General features: G+C 43.8%; 1 pseudogene; it reads right to left on the bottom strand.

Moving 5' to 3' along the window:
• LOC8067544 overlaps positions 382 to 16,279 on the bottom strand; it is a 50,901-nt pseudogene continuing 35,003 nt past the window's right edge.

Genomic DNA, 16,279 nt, shown 5'->3' on the forward strand with positions numbered 1-16,279 from the left:
TACAGTCCATATATACGGCCCATATAACTACTAATTTCAGCAGCACATCAAATAAAAATTTCATTTTTTCAATCTAATATCATATATATCACATGAATTTTCATCCATCATATTACATCAGTTAACATACAAAGTGCATACACCTTTGTAGTTTAAGATGGCACAAGTCAACAATAAGTAGAGATTCCAAGCAATGCATACAAGTCCAGCAGCTTAATGCATGCTGCAGCAGCAAAATACATACATATAGCAACAACAACAAAATGCAAGCAGCAGTAGAATGCAAGCATTTATAGCTTAACTTGGTCAAAATCGACTTGACACAAGTTAGCAGCAGTAAAATACATGTCGTAGCAAAAGATATGTAGCATCATGCATGAATTAACTTGGTCGAACATGATTGAGCAAAAGATTGAGTTTTGCTTCCATCTCAGATTGAGTCCTCTTCATCTCCTCTCGGTCCATAATTCTTGCTTGCTCAGATTCTTGCACTTGCTTTGACAAATCAGCTACCTATACACGCAATTCAGCATTTGCCCTTTTCTCTACTTCCAGTTCTATCTCAGTGTTTTGCTTACTAGATCTAGACAGGACATCTTGGAACCCCACATTCTGCAAAAACTGATTCTTCTTGGTGTTCTTAGCAAGCACATCACCAACAACCTGAGCTATAGATTTGAGTCTTTCACCTTCTGTTGTTGTAGACAGCTTGTTTTCCATTTGAGTTTAGCAAGCAATTAGTAAACAGGGTTGATGATGACAGAGTTAAAAATAAACATTTTAAAGAGCTAAGTCTGAAATTTATCTTACAATAGCCTCCTGTACAGCAGGGGTGTAACATTTTTTTCTGGCTATAGTGTAACTCCTTGAACAAATCAAATGCATTAGGCTCTTCATCATTGTATTTGTCTTCCTGGAAATGACATTTCTATGCATCAGTTCTAGCATAAATTAGTGTTACAGAAACCAGGATAGCTACTTGTTGGGTACCATAAAATAGGATACCCAAATTAAGAGGATAAAAAACTACAAAAAGGAAGAAGACAAACGCTCGACCTGCCTAGGGCTCAGGCGCGGTCTCCGTCTCGCCCGACCCCCTAGGCACAAGCGTGGTCTCCGTCTCGCCCGACCCCCTCGCCTCGGACGCAAGTTCCGTCTTGACCAACCCCCATGGGCTCGGTCGCAATCATCGCCTCGCCCGAGCCTCAGTCTCAGAGCCAGGCTTCCTACACATGGTGGTCGTACCTCGGATGTGACGCGCACCATGCCTCCCACGTCGCAGCAGGGCATGTCAGCTACTATTCCAACAACTGCAGTCACTGTGGTACCTTACCTCTTTCACTGTGGGACTTTACCTTACAGTAAAGGGAGGTATGGGAGGGTTAACCCCAGCTACTGTGACCATACATCTGGACTGTCACTACGTCACTATTGTAGCCTTGTAGGACACGCTGCAGTGCCCGGATCCAACCTCCATGACCCGAACAGAGCTCGGCAATGCTCTGTCAACCATGCCCCAAGGACGAGGTGGCCAATGTTGACGGTCCTTAATGCTCACATTTAACCGTCAACTAATCATGGAAAAGGATCCAAATGCAACCAACACCCAGACTTAGGGTTTTATCTGACAGAATTCCACGAGTTTTGGTGTTTGTCCGGTTTACATAGAGATATTAACGTGCTGCGCAATTTTCTATCATCTAGAAGACTCCAGAAGCCACGGGAACGAACGGGAAGCCGAGAGGGCTCAGGGACAGGGCGCCCGCCCTACTCCTTTGGGCGCCCACCCACCTTCAGTGTCCAATTCGGACCCGTTTCGCAGATCACGCTCCACCGACCTAAAGGATCAAGGAAAACCGTGTGATTAATGTCGGTTTGATCCGACGGCCCAGATTCACCTGAGGGGACTATATAAGCAGACCCCCACCAGCCCCTAGAGATCATACCTCTTCTACAGAATCAAAGCTAGGGTTTCAATTCTTCATCCAAGTAGAGAGGTGTTGACACCGTTTTTGGACACGTACCCAGGGACCAGAAAAGTATAGATCGGCAGGTGGAACAACGATAACTAGTCTGCAGAAGAGTTGCCGATGAGGATAGTTACCGATGAAGAGACGATTGAATGTGACTAAGTCCAAGGGTGGTGACGTGTTCTTACCAATGATCAATATCGGTGTTTGCCGATGGCCATAACAGGAAGACTGCCGATGACTCTGAAGGAAAGCGTGGAGGTTGCCGATTGATCTGTGGCGGCGTCCCGGTCGGTTACAAGAGGGTGGTTTTATGTTTTCCTTAGTTATTTAAATTCGTTTTGTATACAGATTCTGTTTGATTTGGAATTCGAGTCCTAGTCGTGTCTGATTGTAGCTCTTTGAGCAGGGTATAAATGTAGACCCTAGGGCCTTGTAATGAGATATCTATCAATCAATCAAACACAAGTTTTTACTCATATTCCAGTACCTACTTTTTCGACGACTTCGTCATACTTTTCCTTTTTATTACGAGTTCTTAGGAATTCATCGACTTAAGTTCGGCATATTCTCGAGTTCCGCGTGATCACCTCTTGGCTGTGACATTCGGGCGTATCGCTGTTGTCGGGACCAAAGTGTTCGAGTTATCACCTTTGCCGATAGTAAGGTCAAATCGGCTAGCACGCCTTAACGTTTGAATTGGGTATTAGCCCTTTGTGTTTGCAGATCTGCTTTTGCATCAACACATCTTTTGGCACGCCCAGTGGGACAGATTCAAGATCAAGATTGACTTGGCGACTTCTGAGTTCGACTTGGAGAACGTCATCCCCATGACAGAAGCCAATCTCAGAGATGAGCAGAAGCAAGCCATTGCAAAAGCCATGGATTATTTCAAGCAACAATGTTTGAAGTCCTTTAGCATCAACAGGAGTGGCGAAGTAATCCAGAAAGAAGCACTGCCGGCTCCTCGACAGGTTACTTTTGAAGCCAATCCTGGTAAACTTCAAGACCTTGTTGATAACGCTATTAACCGTGCCTTGATCAATCAAGCTGGTGTGCTGTCCAATACGGGTTTTAATGCCATGGCCAGAACTTTCAAAGAAGGACAATTGCCACTAAATTATGTGGATCCTGCTCATCATTGTTGATGGTCCTTAAGTACCAAATATAATTATCAAATAAACAAAGAAAAGGATCCAAATGAAATCAACATCTAGACTTAGGGTTTTATCTGACAGAATTCCATGAGTTTTGGCGTTTGTCTATTTCTGCAGGGGGTTATCAGGAAATAAGGAAGAAAGATCCACATGTCGGGATTACATAGAGATATCAACGCACCGCGCAATTTTCTACCATCTAGAAGACTCCAAAAGCCACGGGAAGAAAGCGGAGGCCGAAAGGGGCCAGGCCCAGGGCGCCCGCCCTCTGTTGGACCCCGTTCGGGACTCTCTTCGCACACGACGTTCCACCGACCTAATAGATCAAAGATAATGTAGTACCACCTCGCCTACCGACCCAAAAACGCATAGAGGAGGAGGACTATATAAGGAGACCCCCCTGGCCCCTGGAGGAGACAAGAAATTATCATAGAGATTGAGGGGTGCCCTCGAAGGAAAACCTCTTCTCTAAATAATATTTCTTTTTAGGCTTAGCAACCAATGTAAAGTAGAAATAGATCTTCTAGTTTCTACTAGATTGAGAGAGATAGAGTGGAGGTGTGGATCGGAGGAAGGCCGGCCTGTCGGTGTCTACTCCGAATTGTACCTACGGGATCAAGTCTTCTAACCCGAGGCTTGCTTCTAAGATTCTTCAGTAATTTGACTTCTAATTCTAGTAAGTTCTTGTTTTATTGTTCTTTGGTTTATGAGTTTACTTTAATCCTCTTCCGGTTGAGTATTAGAGTAATCACTTGCTAGCGTAAACGTGGTGTTTAGGCTAGGGTACTCATAGATATCCCCTAACTAGCTGGACCGTGGTAGTAGTGAGGAACGTGACATTTCAGAGTTACCTTTGTATCCCATATCTTGTTAGCAGGACGGGTAGGTTTATAGGTGCGGGTCGAACATCCTTTGTGTTGTCTAGATTCCGTGAGCCTCCCCAATAGAACAGTAGATCATCCTTACCAAGGTTAGAATGAGACTACGGTTGCAGTCTTCTCTATATATCACTCACATCGAGAAACATTCTTTGTAGCCTAAAGGGATAGTAGCAATAGATTTGGTTAGTCAGATGCACCCTTTCTCCCAGTGGTAAAAATATAAATACGATAACTCTGGATAACCTCCCGGGTGAAATGCTCACCGATATCCGTGCGCTTGCGGATCATTTCCTTATTGCGTTACCAAATATCAACAAGCATTTCTGGCGCCGTTGCGGGGGAGAAAGACGGTTTGCTGAGATAACTTTGAGTCTTGCTATTATCTTGTATTATACTTTTATACTTTTATTATTTTATTTTTTTATTTTTATCTTTATGGATAACCTAAATTCCATACCTATTATTGAATTCTTTGCACCTTCGGAGACCAGCCATAGACCATGGGAGTCAACACGTCCTGTCCCTAATTATGATCTATGTCCGGAGTTGATTGCAATAGGTCAAAACCAACCCTTTTCTATAGCCGAGGTCCTATCTTTTAATCAAGAAGATAATGCACTTTTAGCTACACCTAGGGAATCTTTTAATCTTTCTATAAATTCTGGTTTAGACCTAGCCCTACAAGACCATGTTTTTCCTGAATATTTTCACATTGGCCTTAATCATATAACCTTTGGTAGAGTCCTTCTTTCTTTATCTATTAGTAAAGGAAGGTATGTCTTCTTTCGTGGACATCCTTCTTGTACTAGTCTTCATAGAAAAATCTTAGAGATAGAGGAGGAATCATCTCCTAGACGAGGAAAGGAAGTTTTAATAGCCGATTTCAAAACATTTCAATCCCATAATTCGGCTATCCATCCCATCCTTGAGCTTAATAATTTCTACTATGCTATTTCTCTTGAACCTCCCGATAATCCTATGAATCTCTCTAGACATCCCATGCATAAGAAGGAGGATCGAGAAGAGCAACATCGATGGCTAGAGGGCATTAAAAATCCATGTGCTATCACCATTGAATGGATAAATAAAACAAACTTGAGAGACAATCCTAGAGGAATTTTAAGCATTCATGAAGAATCATCCTTGGAGTTTGAGAATGAGATTAACAACAGTGAGCATGGAAGTTATTTTATAAATACCTTACCAAGTCCTTGCTCATATAAAACATCTCCCCAATCAATTGGTGTCGACGAAAGCTAGTCGGCAGTCTACCTTGGGGTATACCCACGGTAGTAGTTTATCGGTAGACGGTGCGCAAACTACGAACTCGATGGTGACGCAAGACACGGACAAGCTTTTTATCCAGGTTCGGCCGCCGAGTTGGCGTAATACCTACGTCCTGCGTCTGGTTGTATTGATTTGTGTTGAGAGAATATGATGTCCTAGGGGGGTCCCTTGCCTCTCCTTATATAGTCTGAAGGGCAGGGTTACAGATCTGGAAACTAATCCTAGTCGGTTACAATTGTCATAGATAGTTCGATATCAATTCCTATTCTAACCGACTAGAATCCTGCTTGATCTCCACATCTTGCTTCCTTGCGCGAAACTCCAGGCTGTCGGATCAAGCCTTGAACTCGTCTCGTAATGGGCCAAGCCTCGTGGCCCAAGTCTAGCCGTAAGGGTATAGGGGTCTATCCCCCCACAGCTAGTCCCCGAGCACCATGTATTGTGATGTAACACGCCGTCTTGAGCTTCTTCGATCAGTGAGGCTTGACGTCTTCAATAAGCAGGAAAGTCGTCCAAACAGTTGCAACAGTATTTTGACCAACTCAAAAAATAGTTGATCAACATTGACATCGAAGAAGCAGGTTGTTTGAAGAATGCATGGTGCTCTAAATTAAAAAAAATTTCTTTCTTGGTGAAGTGTGCCCACTTTACTTTTCTGAAAAGTATAGTCTTTCAAAAAGCAAGCATATTCACCGCAAGGTGAAGTGTGCCCACTTAGTCCCCGAGCCTGGTAGTAGGTGACGTAGGCACGTGGTGCTAGGGTCAAAAGAAAAGCCCTTAAAGAAATTCTGAAACTGAGATGCATCGCCAGATGCATCGTACCGATGTAGTCCCCGAGCTTGCTGGAAGGCGAAGTATGAGCCTTGTAGCAAGGTCTAAAAAATTGAAAGTACCAGTCCGTCTGCAGTTGAATAGACTAATCAACCAGTCCCCGGGTGTACAAAAGTATGACAACCAGGCCCCAAGCACCAAGCGCACTCCTTAGAATTCTGAGTTGCTATATTGGGCGACCAGTCCCCGGGCATCGAGCGTTCAGTGGTCGCCGGAATTTTTGAAGTTCCGGGCTGATAGGCTGGGCGACAAGTCCCCGAGCATCAAGTGCTCGGTGGTCGGTGCAGTCCTTCACATCCGAGTTAATAGACTGGGCGACCAGTCCCCGAGCATCAAGTGCTCGGTGGTCGGTGCAGTCCCCGAATTCTCAAATTGGTGGGCTGGTCGACCAGTCCCCGAGCGTATAGTGCTCGGTGGTCGGTGCAGTCCCCAAGTTCTTAAATTGGTGAGCTGGTCGACCAGTCCCCGAGCGTATAGTGCTCGGTGGTCGGCACAGTCCCCGAGCACGGCGTAGGGACCGGTGGACAAGTCCCCGAGCGTGGTTGGGAACGTAAACGTGCTCGGTGGTCGGCACAGTCTTCGAGCATAGCATAGAGAGTAGTCGACAAGTCCCCGAGCGTGGTTGGGAACGTAAACATGCTCGGTGGTCGGAGCAGTCCCCGGGCACAGCGTAGGGAATAGTCGACGAGTCCCCGAGCGTAGCTTGTCGACTGGGCCAAACCCCTGAAAAATAAATATAAAGAATAGGTAGTACATGATGTATAAATAAACTTTAGATAAAAATCAGTACTGAGATAAGTTTTAGATTTTTTGTTATAAAATTAGCACAAGTAGTTAATTCATCCTAGAGCTTGTACCAGCTCTGGTCTAGCCAACAATCAGCATGAGGTGCGGAACCTAGACACGCGTGGGATTGTCAGCCTCGCCAGAGAGCTACTGCCGACCACCCGGAACGCAGAGGGCGGATCTCGTGCACGTGTAGGGAGGAGTCGGAGACAGTACCGGCTCTGGAAAGCTCGTGTAGGAGAAAAAACTAGTGTGGCTAAATAAAAAGTTTTTTTTGAATGATAATAAAAAATATTATGCCAAAAATAAATAAGATATTAGAAGTGTACTTATCTTTGGATGAAAGTCTAGTCGGTGACGACAAAATTGTCCGGCCCTCGAGCTTTTCGACTTGTCATGACGGTGGTCGCTGTTGTCGTAGCGTCGTTCTTCGCGGCGATTATTATTGCGACTGGTGGTCAGAGCAAGTAGGCTAAACAATTTGGTCGATGGCCCGAGCAGGTCGGTGTTGTCGATCTGCCTCTCTTTGTAGCAGGGAAGCGGGTGACGCGTTGTCGGCGTGGTCGGAGACGTTGCTGGAGTAGTCGGAGTCGTAGCCAGCGTGGTTGAAGCCGCCGCCGACGTCGATGAAGAAGTGGTTGGCGCAGATCGGATCTACACCTCCTCCGTGGTCATGGCGGTGAAGTTGTTGAAGCTGACGGTGAACGTGAAGTCGCCCGCCATAGCCGCGAAGTCGGGGATGATGGCCATCTTGTTCGTCGGGAGAGCTGTACGCACACCCCCTACCTGGCGCGCCACTGTCGACGAAAGCTAGTCGGCAGTCTACCTTGGGGTATACCCACAGTAGTAGTTTATCGGTAGACGGTGCGCAAACTACGAACTCGATGGTGACGCAAGACACGGACAAGCTTTTTATCCAGGTTCGGCCGCCGAGTTGGCGTAATACCTACGTCCTGCGTCTGGTTGTATTGATTTGTGTTGAGAGAATACGATGTTTTAGGGGGGTCCCTTGCCTCTCCTTATATAGTCTGGAGGGCAGGGTTACAGATCTGGAAACTAATCCTAGTCGGTTACAATTGTCATAGATAGTTCGATATCAATTCCTATTCTAACCGACTAGAATTCTGCTTGATCTCCACATCTTGCTTCCTTGCGCGAAACTCCAGGCTGTCGGATCAAGCCTTGAACTCGTCTCGTAATGGGCCAAGCCTCCTGGCCCAAGTCTAGCCGTAAGGGTATAGGGGTCTATCCCCCCACAATTGGTCTCTCCATCCTTACCACATTTGAGATCTCCAACCCCCTCTTCCTTTCTATTTATAAAAACTTTAAAAGGGCGGTTGTCGATGCATATGTCTATAATAAATATTGCAGATCTCGTTGAGTTGATCTTGATATAGGTAGGTGTTGGAGGGGAAACCACTTCACCAACATAACTTGATGGTTTCCCAAGGATAAGCTTAGCGTCCTTAAACAAGCACTTATCAGATCGTAACATGAACTTCTAATTATTTGCAACATTGCCTTGTGTATTGAGCATATGAGATAATTGTAGAAATATTCCTTCGGGTATTCTTGCCACTAACCTTTCCAGGATTAGAGCAAGAAGATCAGATGAATGACAAACGCAAGGTATGCCCAACCAATCAACATGCAACATTGAATTAAATTCATCTAATCTTGAATTTTGCAAAAATTCAAGCTTGGGGGAGTACTTCACATAAAAACATCCTTTGCCATGTTCCTATGTTGGTTGTCCTTACCTTTGAGACATGCTCAATTTGTTAAATACTAATCACACTACTTCATCTCCACTTAAGTAGATCTTTATAAGCCATCATGCTACCTTTGTTTATCCTAGTAAGTGTTAGTTTGGAAGTACTGTACATACTTCTATTGGCTTTTAAATTAAGCGTGGTGCTTAGGTTAAATAGCCTCCCTTAATCTGATTAGACATGGAGTCTAGTTTGGTTACTGAACTAAAAGCTGCTTGAGTAGGCATTGGTATATTTTGTCGGACTAACCCCTGCAGGAAAACTTTCAATATCAACCTGGGAAGTCCTGAGATCCAAACTCATTGGAGATAAAGGAGATACATGAAGTTTAACAATTTGCACAAGAAAAACGTAGCTCATAAGAGATGATCCATGGAGGGTGCCACAAACACGATGCACAATCGCTAAGAAATGAAAGCTTCCACAAGGTGGTACTGTACCGTCACTCTTCAATAACATTTTAAAGTACTTGACTATCACTTTTATAAGCTTCTCCTTCGTTCTAGCATTCACATAAATAAAGAGACAAACACAAATTAACTAACCCAATTAATTCAACATGTTTAGTCCTTTAATCTTTGTTCTTAGTACTACCTTCGTGATCCCACACTCCTAATCATATAAGCTAAGATGTTGCACATTCAATCTTTGGAAGATATAAACAAAATATATATATAGATAGATTATCTTTCCATTAGGACAAGAAATCTGATCTGGGAAATGTTTTAAATGCTACACTCATGATCCATCAACTTTGTCTTGCTCACTATGCTTAAGGATTAGAGAAGAACAAATACACTTTTGGTTCTGTTGGTGTTTTCCACCAACAGGGCCCATGCACTTGATCTCTGCCTTGTCTCTATGAATAGGTACACTTCAAACAAAACATGGAGGAGTTTTACAACTCCCAGATTCCACCAAGTGAAGAACCGGGATCTACGAGCACAAACACAATGGAGATCAGACACTTAGTTTCCCAAAGGAAATATTGAAGAACCTCTGTGTCTGAGTTGGTACCTTATACGCTCCAGCAAACTTCATGGTGATAGAGGCTGGTACTGAGGAGAGGGCACCCATCATCTTAGGGAGACCATTCCTAAACACCAGAGCTGTCATCTACGCTAATGCTGCCAAGATCAGTCTCTACATCAAGGGGAAGAAGGAGACTTTCCTTCAAGAACAAGACTACACAAACTTCAGAGCAATCCCAACATGAACCAAGGAAGAGGACCAACAGGAGGAACAAGAACAAGCAAATGTGGACCGAGTCAGCTAAGATGTTCACTGCAGCTCAAGGAGGTCAAGATCGTCGACTCAAGTCACCTTTCTTGATCAAGAAGGACGACCCTGGTGTTCCAAGCATTGAGTGCACAATCAATGGATACTCTTTTTAGAAGACACTCTACGACACCGGATCTGACGACAACATAATGGCCGCAGTCACTTATCAGCTCCTGCATGGAACCATGCTCCTACAACCAACATACATTCGGCTCCAGGTAATTTTCAGGTCATTAACATGGGAGAAGACGAGTATGATGCACCCACCATCCTTGGAAGACCGTTCATCAACACTATCAAAGCAATCATCTACATTGGAACCGGAGATGTCCACATGCACTTCCCCTCTGAGAAGGTACGCCACTACTTTAATGATTCTAACTATATAGTTGAAGATTTTAAGCAGGTCAGGACAAGAAGAAGACAACACAACCGCAACCAGGGGAGGCAAATCATCAAGGACGGATGGGTAGACTACGAAGGAGAAGTGATAAGGTCTGAAGACATATAGCTTGAACAGAACTGTCCTGAGGAGACCGTTAGCGCCGAGTCAGGTGTGGAGAGAGAAGATAGTTATACACGAAGAGGAGGCGCCGCCGGAATCACTGACTACGCCACCTAGCAAATCCCAGGACGACTGAGAAAACAGAGAGTCCCGTTCGGAGGACTTAAAAATACCGAACGCCTTGCCAAGAGATAAACTTGGTAGTTATCCTTTTCCATTCAATAGTTTGCTTAGTTAATCAGGTTCATGCTATCTTGAAAAGAAAATAAAAATGTTAAAAAAAATAAAATAATAATAATAATAAGCCCCATGTGAGTATGCTCATGGCATAAAACCCATAAGTACATTCACGTGGTGGCATAAAAATAAAATAAATAAGTTTTCATCTTACAATAAAAATATAAAAATAATAAGTGCATGATCCTGCTAAATAAGTAATATTTATTGAGGAGGCTCAACATGATAAAGGCTAGATATTTATGCTAACACTTAACCAGTTCCACAAAGCTTTATTGTCTATTTGAGCTCTACAGAATTTAAGAATCAAGAAGACTAGCAGACAGAGGACATTCTAACCGCTGTCAGAATGCTGCTGACATTCAAATACACCTCCGTCACCTGCTAGCACATCAGAAGAAATTACGTCAAAATCCAGCTTGGGGGAGAGCACCCCCATTTATCTAGCTAAGTGTTTCTACTCGCGTTTATACTTTACTCAAATGATAAAAGATGCATAATCATGAAAACCCAAATAAAAATTTTGTGCTTTTATATATATATCTTTGCTTAGTTTGCTAAATATATAAATAAATAAAGTTTGCTATGAACCCTCATGATAATCTCTCACATGGAAATGATGAATAGTTGCTCTGCCATGACTAGTTCTCAAAATTGAAATCTCTCTCAAGTTTAGGCATGACTGTTATGAATTAAGATTTGCTCTAAACCTGAACTTGTGGAAAGAGTACTTGATCTAAAGTCTAAGTCGTTAACGGATATGATATGGAAAGGTTGAGCTGCTGTTTATCTGTTCCCAGAGATGCTAGAATTCTGGAGAATTTTATCTTTGAAAAATCTTTAAAATATCACATGATGAGTTCCTGTATGATGAGAGTTTAAATTCCTACCACAGCCATATATACATGCTTGTTAGACTTTGGGCCACACATTTACTTTTTACAGCTTATGAGCATTGAGTGTGGTCAAGTGTGTAGACCCTTAGGAGCTTGTCATGCGGTTAAAATCAAGATTCACTTGCACATTCACTCATACATGCTACTTCTACTCCGGAAGTACCATCCACATATATCCACTCATTTCCATCTCCACATTCACCCGAAATTATTCTACTCCTAATCCGGGAGAGAATAGCCAAAAATATTTTCCTATCCCTGTTATTCTCTGTGAAATAAATGCTCGAGTTATCTTGGTTACTACCACTTGCTATATTATTTAAGGAGATGAGTGCTCTAAAAAAATATATAAAAAAATAATATTAATAAAATATACGAGGAAATAAAAAGGGGCAAGTGCCCGGAACCTCGAAGAAAATAAAAAGTGAGACGAGAGGTAAAAATGGACAAGTGTCCGACAGTAGAATTAGGGGTACAAGATACCCGCCTGAGAGAAAAAGAAAAAAAAAGAAAATATAGAGCATCTCATTCTCCTCAAAAAGTTTCAAAGTGCAAGAAAGGTATGTATCCCCTAAAAAGGGCAAAAGTAGAATTAGACTTTCACCATTGTTATCACCATCATCACCATACACCATTCACTCGCCACACATGCACATCTTGATTTGACTTATTGACTTGTTTCTCTAGATCCATGGTTTGACTATGCAATAAATGTCTTGTAAGTATGTATTAGCTGTTTCACACCTATGAGCTCCAGATATCAAAACCTTATTAGAGTAGGGTGAGAGAGAATGTAATATCACTATGCATTATACCAAAAATACCACATACTTTGAGAGAAGGCATATACCATTACTGCCTTGGTAAGGAACCGGAAATACCACAAAAGAGAGATCTGAGAGAGTCATACAAGGAATCTTTGAGTTTTATTTGAAAATCTGCAAAAACTCTAGAGCTATAGCTGATCAAGAATAAGAGACATGGCGCTTGACTTGACCGTTCTATCTTTTAACTGCTCAAGACACAAGTAACGGTTACAAGCCCCGTGGTGAAAGGTAAAATGAGTAAGTTTTAAGTCTTAACAGTTTATTCTAACTCACAGATAAGATCTTGCTTGAATGCGTGTGTACTTTTAAGGCATAAAACCACTGCAGAAACTCTTGAGTTCATCCTTGCTCAGGGACGAGCAAGAGGTAAGCTTGGGAGAGTTTGTTGATGGTCCTTAAGTACCAAATATAATTATCAAATAAACAAAGAAAAGGATCCAAATGAAATCAACATCTAGACTTAGGGTTTTATCTGACAGAATTCCACGAGTTTTGGTGTTTGTCTATTTCTGCAGGGGGTTATCAGGAAATAAGGAAGAAAGGCCCACATGTCGGGATTACATAGAGATATCAACGCACCGCGCAATTTTCTACCATCTAGAAGACTCTAGAAGCCATGGGAAGAAAGCAGAGGCCAAAAGGGGCCAGGCCCAGGGCGCCTGCCCTGAGGACCTGGGCGCCCGCCCTCTGTTGGACCCCGTTCGGGACTCTCTTCGCACACGACGTTCCACCGACCTAATAGATCAAAGATAATGTAGTACCACCTCGCCTACCGACCCAAAAACGCATAGAGGAGGAGGACTATATAAGGAGACCCCCCTGGCCCCTGGAGGAGACAAGAAATTATCATAGAGATTGAGGGGTGCCCTCGAAGGAAAACGTCTTCTCTAAATAATATTTCTTTTTAGGCTTAGCAACCAATGTAAAGTAGAAATAGATCTTCTAGTTTCTACTAGATTGAGAGAGATAGAGTGGAGGTGTGGATCGGAGGAAGGCCGGCCTGTCGGTGTCTACTCCGAGTTGTACCTACGGGATCAAGTCTTCTAACCCGAGGCTTGATTCTAAGATTCTTTGTAGCCTAAAGGGATAGTAGCAATAGATTTGGTTAGTCAGATCCACCCTTTTTCCCAGTGGTAAAAATATAAATACGATAACTCTAGATAACCTCCCGGGTGAAATGCTCACCGATATCCGTGCGCTTGCGGATCATTTCCTTATTGCGTTACCAAATATCAACAATCATCAGCCAGGGTCACCAGTCGTTACAGCTCCATCGGCTGCTACGGCCGCTGCGGGCACAGAAACTATCGTTACTCCAAGCATGTTAGGAGTCACTAATGCACAATCTAGACCAATGCCGACCAACCCATCAACATTAGATGAGTCAATCAAGCTTGCCACAGATCTATTGGCGTCGGCAATGTCAGGATCTGTTCCTCCTAACTGGTGGGGTTATGGTATGCCCCTAGAGATGATGTTGAAGACTCCTGGAACATCTCAGATGGCTGATACGAGAGGCAAGGCTCCTATGGCATCGTCACCCCCAAATTTGCCGATGAATCAGAGTCCCCAGTATACTACCACTACTACTGCAAGACCTTACACTGGGAATTCTCAAGCTCCAACGTTCCAGATGCCTAACGCATCGGCAGATTCAATGCCGACGCAACAACAGTTTATGACCCAGCCAGGGTATGTCAACTCAATGATGATGCCCAATTTCCAGTCATCGGCAGGGTTTATGCCGATGAATGCCAACAATGGATGGACAGGGCAGCCAGTCTTTCCACAGATGCTTCAACAGAATCATCAGGCTACAGGGTTTCAACAAGGCCAGATCCAATCTGCGTTCCACAATCAAGGGTTGGCCAACCAGCCGATGAATCTTGGTCAACAGTTTGGTGGTCAGACTATCAACCCCATGTTCCATGCAGATCGTGCGCCTCAGCGACACGTGGAGGTTTAGCAGCATGCGCCAGATCCACAACCACCCCATCGGCAAGATGCTGATGCTTATTGGGCCGATAAGATTGCTGAAGTAATGAGGGACCAATTTGGGATAAAACCCAAAGTCAACACTTACTCTTATCGGACACCGTATCCTCATGCATATGATTTAATCCCGCTTCCAAATCGGTACAAGGTACCGGATTTCACTAAGTTTTTTGGACAGGACGATACATGAACTATGGAGCATGTCAACAGGTTCATCATCCAATGTGGCGAGGCTGCTAACAGAGACGAATTGAGGGTTCGCTTATTCTCGTCATCTTTGCCTAGATCGGCTTTTACCTAGTTTATTTCGTTACCTCCCAACTCAGTAATCACTTGGGCCGATCTAGAAAAGCAGTTCCACAAATATTTCTTTTTTGGAGTCCATGAGAAGAAGATCACCGATTTGGTCAAGTTGAAGCAACACAATGATGAATCAGTTGAAAGTTTTGTGTAGAGATTGCGGGTGGTCAAGAACAAATGCTATAGTCTGGTTTTGGACGATCGACAGCTAGCCGATTTGGCTTTCCAAGGTTTGTTGCCACACGTCAGGGACAAGTATGCCTCTCAAGAGTTCGAAAGCTTAAGTCACTTGGTGCAGAGAATTTCTGATCAGGATATCAGACCTTTTGAACCCAAGAGAGCATGGAACAAAAAGGTGTCCTTTGTCGATGAAGCAGCGAGCTCGAATTCTGATGAGGAGCCAGTCATCGGCTTAGCAGAGTGGGTAAAAAACAAGAAGCCGATGTCTTGCCCTTTCGAGCATAAAGAGCCAGAGAAGTTCGCATTTGATATCACTAAAGCCGATAGAATATTTGACTTTCTACTTCAGGAAGGCCAGATCATTTATCACCCAATCATGTGATTCCATCGATCGAAGAGTTGAAGAAGATAAAATATTACAAGTGGCACAATGCAACTTCTCACAGCACCAATGAGTGCAAAGTTTTCAGGCAACAGTTGCAATCGGCTATAGAATCTGGGACGATCAAGTTTGACAATTCCAAAACTCAGAAGCCGATGAAGATTGATCAACATCCTTTCCCAACAAATATGCTAGATGCTAAGAAAAAAGCCAAGGTCTTGACTTGAGAAACAGCTGAGAGAAGTGTATCGGTGGATCCTCAGCATCAGATCACTACTGCCGATGCGAAAGGAAAAGGCTTGATCCAAGAAGGAAATAGCTCAGGAAGGCCTCCCCGATCCGGTATTGTGATAACTCATAGAAGGCCTCGGGAAACTTGACAGCAACGTGAAGATTGGTATCAGCGCCAGCAAGAAGACTATCATCAGGAAGAAGAAAGACGCTGACAGGAGTGGAATCGGCACAGGGATCACTGGAACTACACGTTCTTTATCCATTGCTGGGAGCAGAACATTAAATTGCCCACTGTTAGAGATTGCCCAGAATGCAATGGTTATGATCGGTATGACAGATCCGATCGGCGCTATCACGATGATGATCGGCGATTTAATGGGCCTATTAGGGGGAGAGCGTCCGTTCATGATCGGCTGGGGGGCAGACTCAGTGTACACGATAGGCTTGGTGATCGTGTTGAATATTTTCCCAGGAACCAGGAAGAGCTTGAAGAGATGGCTAATGCACGAGTTCCCGATGAGTTCATATTTTGCAGGGACGCTAATACTCATCGGATGGAATCAAGGGAACATCGTCGTCCATCGATAAGGCAGTCACCACTTCTCCCATGGTGTCCAGAGGGGTTAACTAAGACACAGAAATGGAGACTGCAGCGCGAAATACGTGAAGAGCTAAGCAAGGGCGAGAACTCTGGCCAGTTTGGGGATCAGCAACAAGCGGATCCTAAGGGGAAAGGGCCATCGGTAGATGTTAACATG

Source organism: Sorghum bicolor, chromosome 1 (genome assembly GCF_000003195.3).
Source record: "Sorghum bicolor cultivar BTx623 chromosome 1, Sorghum_bicolor_NCBIv3, whole genome shotgun sequence".
Taxonomy (NCBI): domain Eukaryota; kingdom Viridiplantae; phylum Streptophyta; class Magnoliopsida; order Poales; family Poaceae; genus Sorghum; species Sorghum bicolor.